The sequence below is a fragment of the Panulirus ornatus genome, chromosome 4 (assembly GCF_036320965.1).
Source record: "Panulirus ornatus isolate Po-2019 chromosome 4, ASM3632096v1, whole genome shotgun sequence".
NCBI lineage: Eukaryota > Metazoa > Arthropoda > Malacostraca > Decapoda > Palinuridae > Panulirus > Panulirus ornatus.
Window position 1 is genome coordinate 4,023,697 of NC_092227.1, and position 24,934 is coordinate 4,048,630.

At 43.3% G+C, this 24,934-nt stretch overlaps 1 long non-coding RNA gene across 1 annotated transcript in view; it reads left to right on the forward strand.

Annotated features, from left to right (window-relative positions):
* Positions 1 to 7,377: 7,377 nt before the first annotated feature.
* The window catches only part of LOC139764434 (uncharacterized), a 452,132-nt gene continuing 434,575 nt past the window's right edge, over positions 7,378 to 24,934 (forward strand). The window contains exon 1 of the long non-coding RNA XR_011716374.1: positions 7,378 to 7,934. This is a non-coding gene — a long non-coding RNA (uncharacterized lncRNA). The remainder of the gene's footprint in view (positions 7,935 to 24,934) is intronic.

The window sequence follows — 24,934 nt, forward strand, 5'->3', positions numbered from 1 at the left end:
GATTAATCACTCACTACTTTTCAGATTATTCACACTCAGCCTTTCATGTAAGTAAACACTTGTAATCACTCTCACTAATTTTCAAATTATTCACACTCAGGCTTTCATATCAGTAATCACTTTCATTAATTTTCAAAAAAATTCATGTAATCAGGTATTGCATATAATTTCTTAAGTCTACATATAAGACATCGTCATTAGAATTGCAATACCCTCGTTGTATTGTTCAGCAGTCACTATATTTCCTATAGTATCTTCAACATTCTATAACACTCGTTTTATGTTATGTTTGCATCCAGTTTATCACATGGCAACATATCATCCACATTGTTCACCTGTTACGAAATGTTACATCATCAACATATTAGTCACCATTACTATATCTTCCAATATGATCGACTAATCACTAATTTTTTTATGATATTTTCAATCCATTTTCAACATTATCTGCACGTAAGAATACTTCACTGTACGGTATACCATTCACGATATGCATATTCAAAATACATTTCATTAGTCGTTGATAAACTGTTTCAGTCTTATACGTTCCATTCTCACTTTAATTTTTTCTTTAACTAATTCACGTCACGAATCACTCACTCATTATTTCGTAGGCGAATGACACACGAGTATAGCTACGAAAGAAGGGGGTGGGGGTAGGGTCCACCTCCTTGCCACCTGCCATTGCAAGGGCCTTGGATATCATCACTTTGACCTGACCCGAACTTTTATCATGGAGGTCACACTCCTTACTAAAACCTCTTCACTCGGGTCAGGTGAGTTCACACATCATTGGCTTGATGTTTGTTCAAAAGCACATTTCTGTATTACCTAAAGCGTAACTTAATTTTTCAGATATTACACATCGGAGTACCTAAGATAGCCCCATCCTTTCCCCGTACACACACACACACACACACACACACACACACACACACACACACAAACGTTTTTCAAGGCTAGGTTAGGTTAGGTTGGGTTACATTAAGTTTGGGTATGTTAATGTACAAACGTAACCTAACCTAACCTAGAAAAAAAAGAAAAAAAAAAAACGTTTGAAGGAACGAATCTTCAGATAATATCCTCATTTCTTTTGACGATTACATAAGTCACTTTCACTTCAATTTCTCGTGATTATTACACAAAGATTCTTGGATACGGCGTGTTCGAAACTCACTCATTGGAATATCTAAAGAAAAACTTTTCACAGAAATCAAAGTCAGCACCATTACCACATTAGTTTGTGTAACGTCATGTATCACGAATATATTTAATCACTCATCAATTGCACTGTAGTGTACTGCACGTGTCCTGTATGACACGCCTCGGGTGAAGCTCGGGTAAAAATGATTTACTTTGATTTTATGATGGCTGGAGGAGGCGGGGTGGAGGGACGACGATGCCATTTGGCAATATTAAGTCATAAATCACGACTAAAATGTTTGCTCATTTTTATATACATTTATGCCGGATCTTTCGATTTCTATTTTAATTTCAAGGATAACTTTTCACCACATTTATCTATAAAAGATAACTACTTTTCTTTTCTTCTACAGATGCTATGAGTGCAGCGCCTGGCGTACGGTTTTTGTTTTCCCAATGTTTACAACCGTCCAGACATAACTACCGCCTAACAAGGGAGAGGGGTTGCGATCGTTTAAACACATCAACGACCTTGTTAAGACGACTTCATCCAGTGTTCTGGAATGATTATATTCGCAACCATTAGTGTGGATCCAGCCAGCCATTCACGAACGAGCATAAGGTATGTTATCCAATGTGTAAGTGAACTTCTGTTAAAACGGGAAAACAGTGTTTGAAATACCAGGCTCAGCATGCAACAAGGAGAAGGAATGAGGTTTAGGTTAAAACGAGTTTAATTACAATGCATAGCCGTACAAGAGCAAAATAAACATTAAAGTGATATAATTACAGTTAAGATAAAGGCTTACAAGCCACAGATAAGTGGTTATTGTGGTTACTGGCAACTTCATTATCCACCAACCTAGCCTTAACATGTCACAATTTCTCAACTTAGTGTATTCTAGCCATCCACCAGTGTACTCCAGACATCCTCCAACCTAGCTCTTATCTAGTAAATTTTTTTTTAGTTTAGTAACTTTCTTAACAGTGAAGTCCAGCCATCTACCAACCTAGCTCTAACTAGTTACAATTTCTTAACTCGCTGTATTCCAGCCATCCACCAACCTGCTCTAACTAGTCAGAGTTTCTTAACTTAGTGTATATTAGCCATCTATCAACCTTAACTTAGTATATTCCAGCCATCCCACCAATGTAGCTCTTACGTAGTCACAATTCATAATCTGTTGTATTCCAGCCATCCACCAACCTAGAACTAACCTAGTATATCTTCTTATCCTTTCTAAAATGCTTGTTAATAACGGCCTCTGTTTAATCTACCATCGATGTAAGACTAAGTCGTCCAAATAGTTTAGAAAAATTGTAGGATGCATTTACGTCACCCATATATCTCCTTTCTTGCACTAAGAGGATTATTGTGCCAAATCGGCGCAATTTTACCGACAGACACCTCTCGGATGTACCAGGTAATATGCCTACATAACACTCGTTACACCCAAGGTTAGCTCCATCGCGGACTAAGAGTTTTGTTAGTGCGGCATGAACTAGTCACGCCGTATTAGGCCGACGATTCTGCCTGGGTCTCTTGAGATATAAGATAGCATGAATTCGTTGCCATTTCACTTGATAGCAAGGTGGCGCTGGGCTACAGCTGCTGGAAGCATAGCGGGTGTTTGTCCCATAGTATTGCTGGTCCGGTACACAGTAGTGCTTGGTTATCCGTCACACAATACTGCTGGTCCGTTACACAGTACTGTTGGTCCGTTACACAATATTGCTGGCCCGTTACACAATACTGAAGGAGAATAATGAGGTCTACTCCGAAATCTCGCCGAGACTCTCACGGCATACTAGACCTTACGACAACCACAGCTTTTTTTTTCTACACAGCGTCTCTGGATATGCTGACAAGCAGAATACGACCCGCCGCTCTTAGGCCTATCTCAGAGGTCTGTATATATGTGGGGCTTATTTAATAGTTATCCGCAGCTTGTTTCACTCAGTTTAAATTGTAGAGGTTAGTATGTTGGTAGCTCAGGAGTCAGGGCTAAGGATATTTATCTTAGCATCATCTTTGCCTATATATTGATGCCTATATTGAAACACTTTTCTTCGTCAAGCCTAGTTATGATAGCAATATCATGTTTGTGAAAGTGGAAGAGAGCACATTATTCCACATGATCTATGGTATCTGGATCCTCTCTGCTTTCTCCAGCCAATCTTCATTGCATGACCAGCCATTTTGCAAGAGCAACCAATCGTTCTGAAAACAAAATAACTCTCCATAGCGACGTGTGGCGAGCCACATCAGTCCTTGAGCCTCCGGCTACCTTGCCACCAGTGTTGGCTGCAAGAGCGATTTTTCAGTCGTGTTTCCCGAAGCGTTGACACATCCAGGGTGAATCGTGTTGCATTCCTCCACACAGTTCCTTAAGGAGCTCGTTTTCATTACACGCTGACTATAATAGTGTGACGTACGTGGAATCCTCCCTCCCCCCCACCTTTTTTTTTCATTTCTTTAACTTTTTTTTTTTTTACGTCTTTGCGAATAAATATCCTATGCGAAGGCCTTAAGTTCTGAGAATATTCTATCGCTTAGGGCCACATTTTTCTCCAGCTGTGACGTAATGTTTTGAGGCACGACTCTGGCACATAGAGGAAGGTTCTCTTCTTGCTGCTACCAGACTGGAACTTGCTGAGTTATATTCTCGAAGGTGCCCTGAACGCTGGGAAAGAATGATACGGATCCACAACCTCGTTAATACCCCATATGGGCATATAAATACCTCGGTTTACCCGCTATAACAGATTGGTAGTTATAACACGCTGTTTCGGGCAGTACAGCAGTGTATGTGATTGGCTAAGGGACTAACTACTACACCTTCAAAATGTGGTCAGCCACTGGGTGTTTGGAGTGCAACGCTACTCTACCAACGGCTCCTTTCATTGGACTGTTTTTTTTCTTGAACTCCCCAACCCCTTCCCACCTTACTCAAGCCTGACAAGTTTTCTTTGGGTCAGAGCCAGCATTTCCTTCTCTCGTCTGGTTCCGGATCAGCAGCAAATTGTATAATGACCCATTTATGCTCTGGCTTATCCTATGTAACACCATGGCGCCACAGAAAGTTATAGGTATTTATTTGATCTTTTGGACCAAATATATATATATATATATATATATATATATATATATATATATATATATATATATATATATATATATATATTTGTGCGTTTCCATTCTCATTACATAGGTTTCTACATTGATAGAAAATCATATGAAATCTTTCGCAGCAGTTGTGCCGTTGTGACGAAGTGTTCGAGCAAGTGATATCTGGTTTCCAGGTTATCAAATCTACCACACATCTGCTCGAAGGTCATACCATCTGTCATGTATGGAGTAGACATCCCTTTTCCCTGTGCTGGAGACACACTGCCTATGGCAGAACAGGTCGAGAAGCTTCGAAATATTCGGCTGTTTAGATAAAACCTTCCATGGTGTGGATGCGTGCATGGAGGACCAACAATACTGTGTGACGGACCAGCAATACTCTGTGATTGTACGTACCCCCGCTATGGTCTAGAGGACAGCTTCGCCCTCATATCAGCTGATGTGGGAACTGACGTAGCAATGTCCAATATATATATCTGGTCATCTTGGAGACCGGGGTGGCATCACTAGCATGACCTTTGACCTAAAACAGCGTGACCGGGTCACGCTGCGGAGTGCCGATTCACATGTGTTAACTTTATACTTGACAAATTACATGACAGACATGTCAGGTACTTGAAGGTTGCAGTGGGAGGCATGGCAAAGTCAGGGACAGCTTCGAGGAGTGATAACGTAGTTTCATACGTGTACAGAACCCATCTGTAACAGACCTGTTGCCAGCGAGTTGCTATTATCCCATGACTGGCTCCATTCATAATGCTCCATCCATAATGCCAAGTTATATAGCTAGATTTACATCATTGGTTGACACCAGAAGTATACGATATTAGGCATGAGAGTCATTAATGATTTACGTATCATGATAGTAAATAATTGACGTCATAGTAGATTTGAAATGTGTTGCGTTTTTTTTAAAAGTGAACGTTGTTTCACCCATATTTTCAATTCAAGATTCGGGAGAGGATTTGAATTGTAACCAGATCTGTATTTTACCCTCCCTCTCTTTTCTGTATCTTGAAGCCTGGGTATATTGTTGCCACATTTTAGCAGAAGTTAACATTGCATTTGATAACATCTCTTATGGTTGCTCATGTATGGTTCACCAGGTGGAACTCAATGTCTCACGAATATATTTCCCTCACTGAAAGAATTCGTTTCGATAAAGTTGTTCACGTGAAGAAAGCAAACGATTGTTAACCCGCCAGTTACTTGCAACCCTCCTACGTCGATGTATTGGAACCACCGTAGGCTCTGCACTTGCTTCAACCTACCCCATAAACAAGTACCCCTTCACTCATGCTGTCATTGAAATGCAGTCTATGAATATGTATACATACATATATATCTAGGCAATGAATATTGTAAAGACAAAGAGAAAACCTCCCAATCGTTTACCTGTGTTTACGATCTTGGAGATGTTTGACATTTGTATATGTAAAACAAAATCCATCGACCAGATGTTGTACATTCTGCTATGGTGACTAAAGAGAAAATTAAAAGTACCTTTTATGCATAGATTTGGAAAAGTTACCCCTGTAGTTACGATAGAGCTTGTACTTAACAAAAGCGAACCAGCGAGTAAGTAATGGTCAAACGGTTGTTTGTGTTCTATTGACATCAGGCTCCACCCACTTCCAGCTCATTGGAGGAAGGAGGTTAGTAGAAACACTCATTTCCTCCATGGACCTGACCGGCGGAGGTCGCGACGAACAGCAGCACCACACCACACTGTCCACCACCGCCTGGCCTACCGGACGACCCCTGCCCACCCACGCAAGACGCGGCGCCCCGTAAGGTCTCGTGGCGACCCCATAGCTAGCTAACAAAGGATTGTGGTTATCATCTCTCGTGGCGCCCTACACACCTAGCATACCACCAGCCAGTATCAAGAGGATGGTGGATCTTCTCCTGGCGTTGGCCCCTCCCGCTGGAGAGACCACCGAATCGACGACGACCAAGCCCCCGGTGATCGAGTAGACACACACACACACACGCGCGCGCTTTAACGACAGCAGCAAATCGCCTCCAATGCGCACCGGGTCCCTCTTTCAAGGTCGTTTGTGATTGATGAACGGGAGAGAGCAAAGACGCTAACGGATAACCACAAAGCATTCCTATGTGTGAATATTTTGACACATTGTGTGTGTCCCACTGACCTCCGCTACGTCGCGGCTGAAGGACGCCTTCCTCCCCACGTCAATTTGGTTGCGGTAACTCGCGCCCAAAGTGTTCGCGAGGATGGCTCGTCCCGATGTCGCCTGGTAGTGTCTTTCGCCCTGCTCTGTGCACGGAGCGTGCGAGTAAGAGTAGGGGAAAGGGTCAACAGCACTCGTTTTGATAAGACAGCCACGAAGACGGTTCGATGCAGTGATGTACTACGCCCGGGTAACGACAGATTGCAAGACGAGATGGTTACGGATGTAATGATGTTGACAGACTTAACACTTGGGCATGATGGAGATGATCCACCGTAAGAGGAAGCTGGGCTAGTTTATCTCATTATCAAGTTACGGTGCAAGTGACATTTTGCAGCAGAGAGAGTAAAACAAAACGAATGTACATCAGAAAAATTCTATATAACTACGCTTCAGGTGGTACGAAAAACAGTTTCGAACAAAATATCTTTGGGGGAATAATTCGTTCGTAAATTCCTACGTATTGAGTGAAGAAATTGAGTGTAGCATCAGGTTAGAATGAGCATCCTCACCCATGCCGTACTGCACCCAGCAAAGACTGAACAAATGATATGAGACAAGATTCTGAATGTGTGGACATAGGGTGATAATACCGCGTGATATGGTGACTTAAATAATATGATGCTAATATGACAATGTACAATGATTGATAGATAACAAGGTGAAGATCACAGTGTGATAAACAATATTGATGTATTGCTACAGTTAGTGACTTGTGAAAAGTATGGTGACATTGCTACATTTAGTGACTGATGAACAATATGGTGATGGTGGAACATTTTGTAATAAATGGACAGTATTGTGATATTGCAACATAATTGTCAAGTGAGCATTATTGCAACGGTAACTGATGAACAGTAAGTTGATAGTTCGGCAGTTAGTAACAAGTGAACAGTATGGTGATAAGTTGATAGTTCGGCAGTTAGTAACAAGTGAACAGTATGGTGATATTGCAACATTTATTCAAGTTAACAATATTGTGATACTGCAACATTTAACAAGTAAACAATATGATATTGCAACATCTAGTAACTAGTGAACAATATGGTGATTGTGCAATATTTGATATCGTGAAAAATACTGTAACGCAGAGTAACTGGTGAACAATATGGTGTTATTACAGCATTTATTGTCAAGTGAACAATATTGCAATGTTTAGTAAGTGGTGAAGAGTTTGGTGGATACATCAAATAGTGGAACTTGTACTGTATTTAGAGATAAAGAATACTTAATATATTTTAGAAACCACAGTGAATAGTGAACAGTATAAGTAGGATATTGGTTGTGTGGATACTGAGAACTTTAGTGATAAGTGCCTTGAAAATTATATAAACTAAATGTGTAGTACATGACTATATTGTGACATGCTTTGGAAAATTAGTGAAAGTGATTTAATGTTTTGAAAGCCTCGTCACTCATGTGACTGATGGTTGTGCAGCCGTAGACCTGTCTGGGAGCGACGCAAGGTAAGTACCATTATAATTCATTGAACTCGTTTGGTGATCATCCTTAAAGTGAGTTCTGGTTATATGTCGGACTCTGCTCGATCATGTTTCACTGATTAGTGTGTCGAACTTTGTGATCATGTTTGTGTGTCGACCCCTGAGCTTGGAAAATCATGTTTCATCTGGTTATAAATCATGTTTCAGCTGGTTATGTGACGTTGAACGCTCCTTAGTGATTAATACAACTCGTAATATGCGTTGAACTCTGCTTAGCGATCATATCTTAAATGATTATATTATGCTGAACGCTGCTTGCTGATTATTTCGACTGATTACACGCGTCGAACGGTGCTCGGCGATAATATTTCAACCGATTTTATAATGTTGAACGCTGCTTGGTGATTGAACTGATCATATGTGTCGAACTATGCATCATGATGATGATGGGATTTTACCTGATTATATTATGTTCAACGCTGCCTTGTGATCATTTCAACTCCTCATACGTATCGAACTCTGATTAGCAGTCGTATGTCAACTGACTGAACGCTGCTGGGTGGCCATTCTGCCTCAGGGGGAAACATTGTCTGTTTCATATACTTCAGGGTAGGTTCAAAACCGCTTGTATCCATATTTCTAAACCTTTTCTTCCTTCCTATATTTAGCTATCTTTAATTAAAGTCTCGAGGCCTTTTTTTTTTTTAGCTGGTGATCAGCATTCTGAGCCGTATGTCGGTGCTGGACTCGAGAGAGAGAGAGAGAGAGAGAGAGAGAGAGAGAGAGAGAGAGAGAGAGAGAGAGAGAGAGAGAGAGTTAACGATGGGTACCCGGATTTTTCTGGGGATACAATTATGCCTTATCATCAGATATGACTTTCTTCCACCTCGAAGTTCCTAGAATACTTTGGTGTTCCCTGGTCAGGCTTCCGCTAGTATTCTACCCACTCCTGGCCACTTTCACTCCCCACATACCTAAAGTGGTATGATGTCATTTTTCGCCGCTGGATGCCACGCCACATCACCACCCTTCATGCCACGCTCCCTTCCTTCATGCCACGCCTCCTTCCTTCATGCTACGCTTCCTCCCTTCATCTCGCGCCTCTTTCCTTCATGCCACGCCTCCTCCCTTCATCTCATGCCTCTTTCCTTCATGCCACGCCTCCTCCCTTCATCTCACGCCTCTTTCTTTCATGCCACGCGTCCGGTCTTCTACATTTGCCTTTACAACTGATGCAGGTGCTGTGTTCGAAGTTCTTTCGACCTCCTTGCCGTCGTTTTCCATTCGTCTGTTGGGGGTCATCATTTTCTAGTCTAGTAACATGAAGTGATGTCATCAGCAGGTACCAAAATGGTCTCTGTCTGTCTGGCCCACAGACCCTTGCCATGAATCTTACCGAAGATAATACGGATAACAGTGGTAACAGTACAGTCCCTTGTGTTACGCACGTATCTACATCAAACCTCTAACCTTTACACACACACACACACACACATACTTGTTACCTTCATTGCGTTGCAAACTATAGACATCATGATTGCTCTGAACAATTTCAAAGTGTACTATATGTTCGTGCAATATTTTCCAAAGACTTGTATTTACTATGATGTATAATGCCTTCCCTAGCACTGTAAAGGTCATGTGTCTCTTAACCCACTTTCCGATCTTTAAGAGCGCTCGAAGCATAAGCATCACATTCGAATCCCCCTGTTTTTGGTGTAAAAAAAGGTGTTGCAATCCTCCCAGTTAAGTCTAACAAGCTCTTACTGACATAAATCTTTCGTGGACTTTTCAGATGTGTGACAGATATGGTGATGTATTTATCTGGAACTCTTGACATGTAGACTTTATTCGATTCACTCGTAGATACTCGCTGTACCCACTGTACTACGTAACCTTCCTCTGGTAGATATCTCTCAAACTGTTGCTTCTACTTCTTCACGTAGTAACTTTAACTTCCATGTGTTCAGTTGGACGTATAGATTAGTTGTTCCCATTCCCATCATCTAAATTCAGCAGTTTAATAAAATCCTTTTTTAACTTTTTTTTTTTTTTTAACTGAATCTAATGGTGAGCCAGTTTCATCCTCCTTTAATGACTTTCTTGCACCGTTCCCGTATGTTGTTTTCCTTCGCCTTTCCCCGTATATGGTAACATTTCCCATACTTTTTTGGTTAAATTATTTACAGTTTTCTTGGCACACTTGCATCTTGTTGCATCTCGTTCCCATATCTTTCCCAAGCATTATTCTTTACAATTCACTCTCTCTTTTTCCTTTCTTTATGTAACTTATTTCGGTCTTGGCTTCCTTATTCCTGTTCATTTCCCTTCCCCTCTCTCTTCAGAGGAAAGGAACCAGGCCCTGTGACAAAATCCTTGACCTCTGTTCATCGCTATAGCTTTCTCCTCTCTGTCTCCTGTAGTTTTAGTTCCAGTAAGTATTACGTTTAGTCGTTTAAACTATGGAATATACTTGATTAATCAACCCCTGGAACCCGACTGTACGACCCTCGGGGTTGTTGAGGCATGACTATTTGGCTAAGGGTTTGTAAAATCAGGCCATACCCACCTGCTGTCCCGTCGTGGTTTAACAAAAAGGATCGGATCATTCATGCATGTGTCGTCACCTTCCCACGTACAAGGTTTCCTGGAGTACGCCAGGTGGATATTGACTCGTCCGTCCATCCGACCCACGAGGCTCTTCAGGCAAGAACCCTCACGAGCCCTTTCCAGCTAAGAAGTCTCCCGCACGTCCTTGACCTTCTCGTAAAACTGTTCACTGCTTCTGTCTTCTGGTTCGATTACTAGTTCCTCCTCCTCTGCTTTACGGTCTTGAGTCACTTCATCTGAAGTCTCTCCTTCACTACTCTCTTCGCCGAGTCTTGGTTTGTTGACCCCTTATTGTGTAAACATTACCCCACGATTCCGAGGCTCATGACCCTTTTTCGGTTACGTTCTTCTCTGTGAATGAATCTTCCGTGATAACGAGAATATGTCTGTCACTGATTTTATCTGTATGGTCTAGAATTCTTCGGTTCCACCACGATCACGTCCACATAGGTGGGGCGTCTGTGTGGGTCGAATGTGTTTGTCGTGGGAGGTGGCTGCATGATGGTATGGTCAATACTTGTTGTCCCTGTGGCTTTGCATCTCATGACCGATTTGCTGATTTCGTATGTTTCTATCGGCTTAAGGCACAATCCATATCCCCTTCCTTCAATCCTAAGACAGAATGCAGCCTTTTTTTTCCTTCGTCTTAACCACAGAATCCAACACCCTCCTCCCCTAGTCCTCCATTCTTGTTCCTTCAGACGTATCCATTAAACTCTGGGGACTCAAAGTTGATATCGTCACATGACACCCTACCACCATCAGGTTGCTGTAGAATGCCAGTAAGGACTCCCTCCTAGTCTTGACCATCTCCCCGGCTCGTATGCAAGTCACACACACACACACACACACACACACACACACACATACACACACACACACACACACAATATATTAGCACTTAAACACAGGCTTCTCAGTTCGAGTTACAGTCATGCCACCGGTGACTTTCCACTTGGGCATTGTACTTTCTCTACATTGTTGGTGTGGTCTGGGGCGAGGAGAAAAAGTAACCTATACTCCCCTAGTAAAGCATTAGCATTCCTTCCCCCCCCCCCCCTCATATGTTCACATGTTTTTACCATAATATCCAATAGGTCTGATTTCACAATCTCTCTCTCTCTCTCTCTCTCTCTCTCTCTCTCTCTCTCTCTCTCTCTCTCTCTCTCTCTCTCTCTCTCTCTCTCACACGCATAACCTCCTCATTTCTACCCCTATCCTTCCCCCCCCGTCCCCTCAACTCTCTTCTCCCTGTCTTCTCTACATCCATGATTTGAGTTCACCCAAGCGTCGTTGTCTTTCTTTTTTTTTTTCCCTCGGTTGCACAAATCGTTACCGATCGTTTGACCGAGAACATCTTTTCCACTGGTAGTTTTATCGGACAGAAGTAGTCGTTTATATCTTCCTTCGGTTGTTCGGTTGATCAATGTGGAATTGGTCAGTATGTGATTAAAGTTTTCGTCTGGAGCGTGATGTGGGATTAGGCTATACGAGTGATCAACTTTACTTCGGTTTTATTTTTTTTTCATACTATTCGCCATTTCCCGCGATAGCGAGGTAGCGTTAAGAACAGAGGACTGGGCCTTTGAGGGAATATCCTCACCTGGCCCCCTTCTCTGTTCCTTCTTTGGGGATATCATACACACACTCAAGAACTAGGCGCGTAACCCATAATATCGCCAACTGTGGCGGGGCAAAATAGTATGTTTCACTTCGTTTCTGTGAATTTATACACATGTTTGTCTTCATGTATACTTGGGCGAGTTCTCGGTTGTATATTTGTTTAGCGTATTATGATTAGTTTGTTGTACTTGGGCCACCTGATCTTGGGTAAGATGATCCTATTTTGACCTACAAAAGTTGAAGTCGATAATGATACGAGAGATAGTGACCAGAACACACACACACACACACACACACACACACACACACACACACACACACACACCTGTAGACCTGGCTGTCCGTGTTCTGTATCACCAGTCCATCAGAAACTTTGTGTCTGGTTTCTGTAATCATTTTCCTTCATGTATAAAAATTGTTGTTCAGGGTATTGCAGTGAAATTCTTGATGAAGAGTGGTAACCCATTTGTTTATGATAGATCCATAGCTAGAACCCAAGATTTATATATTTAATAATTTTATTTCATATTTCTTACATTAATCATATTTTCTGTTGCGTAATTCCATAGCGTATTAACTGAAGAACTTCATCCCCATTTTTTTTTTTTTTAAGTTACAAGTGTCAATTTTGGCTTCCGGTATGAAAATTAGTAGAGATGATGTACCCATTTCCCCGAGCAGGATAGAATATTAGACGCCACATCTTTCCCCCAATTACATTTACATCTGTGGGACCGACATTATCAAGTCATGGGAACTGGATATCCCTTGCGAAATGCTGGACGACGCGTCCTCACACATACGCACACACACACACACACACACACGGCGGCTCGCCCTGAAAAATGCAGCTGGTCTCTGAAACTCACTTCAGTGCCGCTGACAGACCTTTTATGCTGCGTTTTTTTCCTCTCGTTTTAGCTGTCTTTCTTTTTCAAGTGTGGTTAAAAAAAATTGCTTCATGCTGCTGCTGGTGGGATATATATATATATATATTTTTTTTTTCTTTTTCTTTCAAACTATTCGCCATTTCCCGCATTAGCGAGGTAGCGTTAAGAACAGAGGACTAGGCCTTTGAGGGAATACCCTCACCTGGCCCAATTCTCTGTTCCTTCTTTTGGAAAATTAAAAAAAAACGAGAGGGGAGGATTTCCAGCCCCCCCGCTCCCTCCCCTTTTAGTCGCCTTCTACGACACGCAGGGAATGACCCTATGGGGAAATGGAACACGATGTTTCCAAGTGCACTTTCGTGTAATAATCACATCATCAGGGGAGATACAAATACAAGTCAATTTTTGGTCTATTTACTTCATTTCACACAGTGGCAAAGTGTGGTGTAGAGATGAAAATGAAATGTCTTTACCATATACTTGTTGCTCAGTGCTTGAACATGCAGGCTGTCTGCCTACTTCCCCTCCTTTATTAAACATTACAACCTGCCTGTAGGATCGCTCTGATCATCCACATGGGCCCCATCTCAGATTTATTTTTGGGGTGTCCTGTGAATACGTCATCGATTCTTAGAACGTAAACACAAATTTGCAGTTGTTAAAATATTTATTCATGTTAAATGCTATACATTAGCCCGTTCTAAGAAATATTTTGGACATAGATTGATTAGGTACAATTTTGATCTTGACATTAATCGAAAATGACGAAAGAACATGAATAGGAAAACCTGGACTTTACGTATGCATGAATGCAGTGTTCAACGAAAGACGAAGCAGTTATATAAGCCCTAGATGATGATTGGTGATGGTGACGATGATGGTGATGAAGATGATGATAGTGACGATGATGGTGACGATGGTGACGAAGATGATGATGGTGACAATGATGGTGACGATGGTGACGAAGATGATGATGGTGACGATGATGGTGACGATGGTGACGAAGATGATGATGGTGATTGGTGATGGTGACGATGATGGTGACGATGATGATGATGGTGACGATGATGGTGATTGGTGATGGTGACGATGATGGTGACGAAGTTAATGAAAAAAAAAGCTTAAGTCATGAATGAAGTTTGTGAGGAGGGTTACGACAGTTCAGGACGGTGGCGCTGACCACCACTGACGGAAGTGCCTCGCCCACCGTGGAGAACTTCTGGGGATGCTCTCTAACTCCCCCTGAGAGAAGGTCTGAGGGGTGTTCTACGCCCCTTATGGAAGGGTTTAAGATGGTACTCTTTTCCTTTCCTTGGGGGAGGAGGGGGTAGGGGTTTAGGGACTCTCTCTCTCTCTCTCTCTCTCTCTCTCTCTCTCTCTCTCTCTCTCTCTCTCTCTCTCTCCCTGCTTCCCTAAGGGAAGGTTTAGGGATTCTTTCTCTACTTCCCTTCGTAACTCTCTCATCCCAAATAATGCTCGACATGTATTCAAACGATCCGGAAATCCCCGACTTAGTTTTTTTTTTTAAGTTTTAATGTTTTATTTTCTGTATGTACATAGACACAACATTTCAGTGGCAGTGTGGGTGAAGGGCACGTATCTAAGGGGTAGGTGGAGGAGGAGGAGGAGGAGGCCAGTACAGTGGGGACAGTACATGGGACATAGGAGGATGACAGGTGGGCCAAAAGGGCTCACCCTCTCTCATCAGGGGGGATAGAGGTCTGGGATACATCATTTACATGATATATAGTCACACAGGATAGTAGGTGATGCTAGCAGCAACGTTGGTAACAACATTTTGTACAACACAAAGCAAGTTTGACAGGTCATGCATAATACGAAACCCCATCTTTTTTTTTTTTACATTACAGTATATACATTAACAAATTACATATACACTGAGGAATGTATCGTGAAATGGGACAGTTTAGCGTACACTCATTAAAACTGACATGAAAGGTTAAAGATACATTATATATTGGGCATACAGTTACCAAATGTACTGGCATTGTCCATGTTGTTAACACTGACCATGATACGAAGAAAGGTCAGGGTGGATGTTGTTGTTACAGAATATATTTATACTTGCCACGATTACGCCAGGTGTTTGCATACATGACAAGGCGAGTTTTGAAGACACTGTCGGAACGTCTTGAAGGATATGAGTAACAGTAATCACAAAAACTGGGGAGACGGTAAGCCTCGAGGTCTGAAAGCACCGATTCTGGGACATTCTTTTAAGATGGTGTCGGAGTTTATGTTCATCCATCGGCATTTGGAATGTTCAGGATCATTCTTTTCTCGGGTCTTGCCTCGTTGTGTACCTGTATCCCTTGGTGTATTCTGGCAGTTACAACATCGCATTGTTTGATATGGGTCCGACCCTCTTCCATATTGATGTTCCTTTAGCTTGATTTGATCGTAGTACATTGTGGAACGGCTCCTCAGTTCTTTTATGATATCTCAAAGAGGTTTTTCTTCCTCACGGGCAAATGCGGTGTGTGGTCAGCGTGGATGATGGCTTTCAGTCAGACCATGTTTGGTATTGGGGCCCCCGAGAACACACACACACACACACACACACACACACTCATTAAATCACTGATTTAATGAGTGTTGTGCTCATATGCGCACGTGGCTTCGAACCTCTGGCATTCAAGTCTAGAATGATTTCCTTTTTCGGAATTGGCGAACACGTTGGATCTAGTAGTCCTGGAGTCCCTACTGAGGTTACTCACAGTCAGGCCCTTGCATCATCCCCCCCCACGATATATTCAACGAGATACTCGGCGCCCCACCTCGATGTGTGCGTGGAGAACACACCACGGGGGTGACCCAACCCATAAATTCCCGTAGAGATATTGGCTCGCGACGGCGTACCTCGCCTGTCCCCCAAATTAATGTACTTGAAGATCCCTTCGGCCATCGCCGGCCCCGATGACACACGGCGCTGTCACAGTCTAGAGGGAGAGGAACTGCCGTGAAGAAAGACCCTGATGTAAGGGGTAAGGAAGAGCCCTGAGTCGTCCTGCTGTTGAGGAGGACAAGGAGGGGATTAGGTGAGTGGTTGTGCTATTCAGGAGGACAAGGAGGGGATTAAATGAGCGGTTATGCTATTCAGGAGGACAGGGAAGGGATTAGGTGAGTGGTTGTGCTATTCAGGAGGGCAAGGAGGGGATTAGGTGAGTGGTCATGCTATTCAGGAGGACAAGGAGGGGATTAGGTGAGTGGTTGTGCTACCCTACATATACCAGAGAGACTGATCTATGACCGCAATTTGGGTCTTGTGTTCTTCCGTTGCGTATTCCTAATGCAACTGATATAACAGAGGTAGTTCCTGTCTGAGGTGATCTCACAAGAGGTTCCTCATAAGCGGCTACATCGGCGTGAATGATGACGAGAAGCGACAAACAAGCCACCTGCAGACGCGAGGTTACCAGATTCGAAGGACTCGTGGTGCAAAACAATATGCACACAATTGGCTTCGGGGGAATCGAATCTCCATACGATTTTGTGCAGGTGCAATGGAGATTTAACACTTTAAATGACTTAGCAATTTACATTATTATCAGCCGCACGTTTCGTAGCTCCTCACCTGTGCCAGCCTCATTATTATGAATGACGTGCAAAACACATCGCATCACTCCTCTGCAACAAGGGGTAGCATTGCTCTTTTCATAAGTTCACCATTTCCCGTTTAAGCGACGTACCGCCAAGAGCAGACTAGCTTGTCCCGAAGGAAAGGCGGGGTGGGGGAACCACTTGCTAGCCTCCTCCCACTGTTCCTTCTATTGTTAAGTGATTGTATAGGAGGGACACGACTTCCGGCCCCCACCCAGCCCTCTTCCCCCCGCTCGCATTATAACATCCAGAGATAAGTCGTGGTGAGTTTACATTCATTATTCACTCGACTGGACGAGGGTAGAGCAAACATTCTTGTAAAGGCTATAAATATAGTGTGTGTGTGTGTGTGTGTGTGTGTGGAGGAACCGTAACCTAAGGGTAGGTGTTACGGCCCTCCAGTCAAGTGACGCGATAGTGTCGCTCTTGAGCCGAGAGCTGAAGGCATTCCTTCTTCTCTGAATGCTATATCAGGACACGACGTCTCGGGCCTTTACCCATCACTACAAAAAAAATAAAGACAATCTGAGATGCCTTTTTTTTTTATCGTCATTATTGCAACCTAGTAGTGTATTTTGCTCTTCTTTGAACCGAATGTTTGAACTTTAAATGATTGGATTATTTTATCATCCAGTGACTCCAGAGTAGCCCTGTTGACCCGAGAATGTGCTCCATGTTGTAAATATGGGGGGAATGTACAACAAAGCCTTAACAGAAACGCAGGCTGATGAACTTGTGAAAAGAAAATGGGAATATGGGACTTATACAATTTTTAAAAAAAATCACGTTTGTCTGCCTTGTGAAATAATCCAACACTGGTGGGATTCATAGTGCTCAAAGGCTTTTCTCTAGATAAGGAGGGATGGCCAAAAATAGTGTCAGTTGCCACTGTGTTGTTGAACTACCGACAGCACTAACGTGTGAGTCGCAGGTTTTTAGTTCTGTCAGTTATGATCTGTTGACATTGTTAAGGACCTGCTTCGAGATGTTCCGACTCGCCTCTCGTTAAAGCACTCAAACATATTTCTTTTGGAAGTGCATTGAGATTTTTTTCTTTTTGAGTCACCAGATGCTGACACATTTCGTCAGATATTTCCGTAGAAATGATCACATTTTGTCTGAATCACCTGACGCTGAAACATTCAATCCATATTCTCTGAGGAACTGCTTCGGAACTCTGTGAACCACCAGATAATGACACTTTCGATCGTATTTCCTTTAGAATTGCTTTAAGATTAATCTTATCATAATATCCTATAGATATTCCACCCAGTTTCTATTAGAAGTTTGTGGGTTATCTTCGTTTTTCTATCTGAACCACCGGACAATGAAACTCTTCGTCATACGTTACGTCCTTTCGAAGTAATAAAGACAGCTCTTGATGTTGAGAGATTTGATAATGATTCTCACGTTTACTCGCAAGGTGTGACCTCATAACAGTATCATGTACAACACAGTTTACATTTCTTCGTCTCACGAGCCAGTGTTGCCGTGTGTGTGTAGGCAGGCAGTCAGCCAGCCAGCACAGATGTGAGATGGATTGATTTGCAGTTTTCCACGTCATTCATCAACTCGACTACATGTTTTCGGTTTCCGACAGCAGTGTAGTCGTTGACCTATGGTAAAATAAGACTGGTGTAAATCCGTCATCTTCGTATAGTAAAGAAAAGCTTTAATCCTGCCATCTGGTGTGGGCCATTTGGATGGAAGCTCTGGAATCGAATTGTGGGTTGTTCATCTGTGCAGGGGTGTCGTCTGACGGACGTGGTACCGCCCAACGTCACATCCTGTGACCCCAGGCTGCTGGGAGGTTACCTACTGACTTGTATTCATATTGGTGTGTGCTCAGGTTGGTGGCTATAATAAACAAAAATTTCCCCCTCCATAACTGCCATGTCGAATCTTATTACGTTTACTAGATTAGAGGAAAACCACAATAAGTACCAATGAAAGATTAGCTTGTCAGTGAAAGACAGTGGAAATTTATGAATCTGAATAAGTCATGAGTTTAGTGCCTTGTTTTGTCGGGATAAAAGAAATATGATGTCGGATAACGGAGTGTGGACGAGGGCGCTACTAGACAGGTATTGGGTTCCCCCGTTGAATATTCCCACCCCCTCGTTGGTTGAGTGCAGGATGTCCAAAAACCTGAGAGGAAAGAGAAAGAAGTAAAGAATAAATCAGATATTCCACCGAGGTGACCAAAAAATCGCAGTCATCCGTTGCTGTAACAAACTTCATGAGCTGATGAGCCAACACACAGAAAAGAAGGGACGAAATTCTTTTTGGCTTCGTAACGTTCATAATTCTACACGGAAAGGAAGGTGAACAAAAAATACTTTTTGACTTCATACGTTCATAATCGCGCACGAAAGTAAGGGAAACGGTATTATTTTGTTTATCCAGATCAAAAGGAAATGTTTTAAGTTCTTGTTGGGCGGGAACTCAAGGTGGCAGAGGCTAACCAGATGGTTACTCGAGTTGAAAAGGATCCAATTCTTTTCATATGATTTGCTCCTCGTTGTGGAGAAAGGATGAAGAAACGGCATCACTTAAGATTTGTAATTCCTGTCGTAAGAGCTTCGAAAATATATTTGAGAACAAGAAGTGAATGAAGCTTCGAACATATATTTGAACTAAATGGGATAAGAAATAAATGAAACTTCGAACTTATATTCAAACTAAATAGGATAAGAAATAAATGAAGCTTTGAACATATATTCGAACCCAGATGGATAAGGAAAAAAAAAATGCATTAATAGAATATGTAATGGTGAAAGCTCATGTGGGCAGATTTGCAGTATTTTTTCGTTTCAGCTTTTGTTTATTTTTCTTTTTTTTCACTGGACAAGGAGTGATGAACAGGCCTGACACGTCCATCCACAGTGTAGTTTTTGGAAGTACAGTTGCGGCAACCGTTTTTTTTTTTTTTTTAACCCTTTGTTTTGACTGTTGTTAAATCTGAATGTTTTCCATTTTCCTAAAAGAGCTTGCCTTTCAGGAGATGATTTAAATCCTTTAGAATATCCGAGAACAATTACGTTATTAGTTTCATGTAATAAGGTTTAAAAGGAACTTGAGGGGTAGGAAAATGTCAGACGTAGATCAAAATTTTTCTCTTTTTGTTAGTTGAGTATGCACATCCCTCCCCCCCCTCACTCTGCCTCTCTCCCAGGGGGACGATACATAAGTCATAAAATTCGCTGGAGTGTGCCAGAGTCACCTAGGGGAGAGAGGGAGGGAGGAGAGAGAGAGAGGAGAGAGAGAGAGAGAGAGAGAGAGAGAGAGAGAGAGAGAGAGAGAGAGAGAGAGAGAGAGCAATTGCATGAGTCCTACGGTACGACTTTTCACCTAGCCCCTTTGAGGGTTGAAGTCGAAGGCAACTTGCTGTCATAACCTAAGTGTCGTACCGTTGTGTTCGAGGGGGTCTTGCTGTGGTGCTCAATGGGTGCGTACCGCATCGGTCAAGGGAGGCGGGTGTGGGGACCAATGTGCTCAAGAAGTGTATACCGTCGTGCTCGAGGAATGTACCGTTGTGATCAAGGGATGCATACCATCGCTCTCGAACTGTGTACCGTCGTGTTCAGTGAGTGTACCGTCGTTCTTCAAGGGGTGTACCGTCGTGCTCAGGTGCTTAACTATCATCTTGCAGCAATGTGGATCTGTTCTTCACATCTTGGCAACTGTTTAAAGTTGTTGCGCCTTACTCCCTCCCGACTGACATAACTCCTGGCCTCAGCAGTTGCTGGAGGTCCCGTTATGCTGGTCACGGCCAGTTGCTGTTCGGATGTTAGTGTTTAGAATTAACGCCACCAGATCAAAATCTTAGGATCTAACGCCACCACAGCAAAATCTGATAGTCTAACGCCGCCTCAGCAAAATCTGATGGTCTAACGCCGCCACAGCAAAATCCGATGCGATTCTAATGTAAATCTGATATGGCCTCTTGAGTGGGCCATATCAGATTTTCCTGTATCTCAGATGGTTCATACATGTTCTGAAGTCGTCCAAGGGTCGTCATTACGAAGCGCACGTCTGAGCCACGAAGACCCATCTTTTGTCTACCTGGCTTTTATGACATATAACACGCCTCCCTTACGACTCCCGTCTCGGTAAACTATCTTCGAGGACCACCTCACTGACGCGACGGCTCAGAGCTCTCGGAACCCAACTTCGTAGAGCGGGGCTAATTGTCACTCCTACCCATATCTCGTTACGTGGCGAGTGTCGAGTTCTAACTAGCGAAGACCCGTCTCTCGGAACCTTGCTTCGAGCGCCACCCGAAACTGCTTCATACAGTGTACTTATTAAACTTTTGTCTCCACCATCTGTAAGGTGCAGGATCTCGGACCAAACTTAACGTCTAATTCAAAGACTGATTTTCATTATTACGGATCTTAAGTGAATGCTTTCTTTTATGTAATGGGAATTTATTAGAAATATTTCAGATGTTTTTACCTGTGTCAGGTTTGGTTGCACACACTACCTCGATTAATTTTTATTTCTTTAGTACCACAAGGTGCACTGTCATCAGCATTTGTGATAACTCGCACAAATCGCTATTCTGTTGTCGCCCAACTCGCACCTCGACAATGAATTTTGCCAGTCACAAGCCACTCTGTGCCCCGTCGGTCGCCTCGCACATTCATATTGTTCTACCAACCACATCAGAGGACGCCAAACATATTATACAAGCAGTATACAACCTGTTGTTACAAGTTTTCATATTCCTTCCCTCTCTTTATGAGAGGTGGGTTAAGGAGCTGAGAGGGTTGGGGTTTTGTAAAGAATTTTCCTTTACGCTTCTTTTTCTGTTTGAGTTATTCTTCTATCCTGTTAGCCCATAGCTTATTTCTCTTTGTATATAAACTTATTCATATGTACATATAAACTTCATATGCTGTTATTGGTACTTCACAAACATTTGTAACTTTTTTTTCGTCTCTTACATCCCTTTTCGTCTTATCCACAACTCCCCTCATATAACCTTGGCTCTGGTTGTTAGACGACGCAGATAAATACCTGTCGACTTGTAAAGTTCTCGCTCTCTAGATAACAACCCTATTGTCGCACAGGTAGAGACACTACCAGGAACCACCAACTGTTAGGTCGACGGCCCCCGGGTTATCGCGTAACTCTTGATCATATGACGGCGAAAAACGCCGTCAACGCCATCTGTTGCACAGCTGCCGACCTATTATCCCGAGTGGTAACTTCTGAAATGCCTCCATGGTTCCTGTCGTGATGCGGGTTATGGCCGCTTTGACGAGGCGCGTATCAGCTTACCAGGGTATAAAGTCTTCAGGCGGGCAGGTTAGCGGGGCACTTGCCTGTGATAAAATGAATGATTGACAACGGCGTCTCGGTGACTTTCGACATCAAAGTTCTGTGTTCACGAGAGTACAGAGTATTTGTGGCGTATCGGCTATATTGCCGGTGGCAGGTTAAAAAAAATGTTGGGATGGGGGTTGATTTGTTGTTGGTTATTTTGCCGGCGCTCAGCGTGACAAGATTCGACAAGGAGATATCCGAAATTGACGTATTAAAGTTTTACTTGTGAGATTGGTTACGCAACATTTGATTTGTGGACTTTCGTGGTGTAGAAGATACAAGTCGAAGTACAACATCTTGGACCAGTAGACCCACCGTTTTGCCTCCACCTAACACCGCTTGAAGTCACCCATCAGCTGCACTCGCTCCGTCCATCAGGAAACATACTACAAAATGTTTTCCTGTCAAATCAGCTGTAACCAGGACATGACTATTGTAACTATCTCAAAAAAAAGAGATAAATAACTCTCGTTAGGTCACCATTGTACGACATCCTCGCTGATAAAGGAGGAGGTCGTCTGTTGTACCTAGAGAGTTGAATGATTTACCAAATATGACAATCAACGACTCCGTTGCTTACAATGTCGAAGCTTGGGAACAGCCAGTGAGAAAAAGCAGGCCAACACCTCATGTGACTTCAAAGATGTCGGTAAAGACTGCATTCGTTGACACAAGTCTTCGCTGCTTCTGGCATAAGAATTATGAGCGTCTTTGAGCTCCATCGCAGAGGCAGGCAGTTCATGATGGTGACCTGAGCTACACTGGGGTCAAGTGTGGTAGTGACCCGTGTCGACCATGGAGCCCTGAGATTATAACCTTCTCCCATGATCCTTTGACTCTTTAAAAAGGTCCCCCTTACTGCAGAGTTGGATTCGAATAGACCTGTGGGGGACTGATGACATTATCAAACCCATCCCGATATGGTTTGCCAGAGTTATCCTACGGGAATAGATAATACTCCCCTCCAAACCTTCCTCCCTTGATCTTTGACCTCCTAGTCTCCGGATTATACCCGGGTTACATAATGATGGAACTGTGTGCCAAATTTGTTTGACCCTACCCTTGTTTGTTCGCAAGTTATCAGGCGGACGAAAGACAGACCTTGGATGACCGTGCCGCCCACCCACCCCGCCCTCGGCGTGGGTGACCGTGCCGCCCACCCCAACCCACCCACCCACCCACCCCGCCCTCTGCGTGTGTGGGAGTGGGCGGATGATGGATGACACGTCAAAGACGGCCCAACAAGTGCGTAACCCTTAGAGGGTATGTGAAGGATTGTAAAAAGATGAAAAATAGAAAATAAATGGGATGTGATTTTGATGGTATTGAATAATGTAAATGGCTTAGACATAAAAAACCAAATATAAAGTTTACGTTACTATCATTACGAATACGTACCATTGCTTCTCCCCCGAGAGATGTGTGACGCTACGCCCGGCTGACGTACACGGGATGAAGGGACTAATATAACCGTGAGACTGGGATCACCTTATCACAACAGTGATGTTAGCGGAATACGAGCTGAGAGAAGATTTTGCCCCTAAAGAAACCACACTTGAAACGAACCGACGGTTCTCATTGGCACGGGAAACTGTAAAGAACTGTCCGGACGTAGAACATCAGACCACCACCACCTGTTCCCTGGATTAATTGGCTGTCTGTTGAACAATCGACACCTCTGCTTATTAAGACACTACCCCCATCATCTGCCTGACACTCCCCCACCTTAACAGCACCTGCCTCTGTCCATCCTAGACCAGACAACACCACCACCACACTACGAGTCCTCACCAGGATTTTAAGTCACCAGTTGCACGGCTTGACTGTAAAGCGCTCCACGTCACTCATCAACCTCCACATTCAACTCTACAAAGGCTTCGTCCCCTGAACTAGAAAAAAACCCTTCTGATGTATCGTCAGTATATCTATGGTAGGAAAGCGTCCCATGTCTTCCCAAATACAGATGTCAAGAAGGTCACAGTCTGTCGTGCGTGGTACAATTCACAGTCAACAACTCAGATCCCCAGATAGTGAGAGCTGTGCTATGTGGGCCGATATAGATATAAGAAATTCTCTACATCCTCGGCCATTTGTTGTTGAAAAGACCCTATCTCTACCATCACTGTCTCGACTGCTTTCTTGTGACTTGATCCATGACAACAGATAGGGACGCAAGACCCCTGTACCTTACACCTTCCTTGACTTCCCCCGAACCTTTCGACTTCGTCAGCTATAATATAGGCAAAGCCGCCAGCTCTGGGCTGCGCGAGGTCTCGTTCCATGGCTCGCAGACGTCCACAGCGAGCGTCGACGTGCTACTGTACGCCTCTTGAGTGGGGGGGGGGGGGGGCATCTCCACCTTTCTGTCCCTGTCGTGTGGCGTGCCCTAGGGTACAACTCCTGACCCTTGTATTTCCTGTTACATGTATAAATGGTGTCCTGACCTACATTACGCAGTTGATGTGTGACAGATATTATAAAACTAGGTCATAATGCTTACTAGTTATCTAATCATAAAAAGGAGCTTAAGATCGAGGTGTCGCTGGAGACTTCCACACACTAGATATAAGCACGTGAGTCAGGTACATCTACTGTGTGTGTGTGTGTGTGTGTGTGTGTGTGTGTATGTGTGTACATACATACGTAGGAGTATATACATGATACTTATAAACAAGCTTAAGAGACGGGGATACTCGGTGTAAAAACATCTACCCGTATCACACAAAACAGTAAACACACACACACACACACACACACACACACACACACACACACACACACACACACACACACACATTTGTGGGCCCCACGAATGTAAAACTCCCTCTGTTTACAGTCTGATATAGGTATTTCCCTACACAGACCACGGGTAACCATGGGAGGGAATGGCGTACTTTAGAACAGCCAGAGAAGAATCTGTATTGTGCTGTATACTTCTGTGTCCCCGGT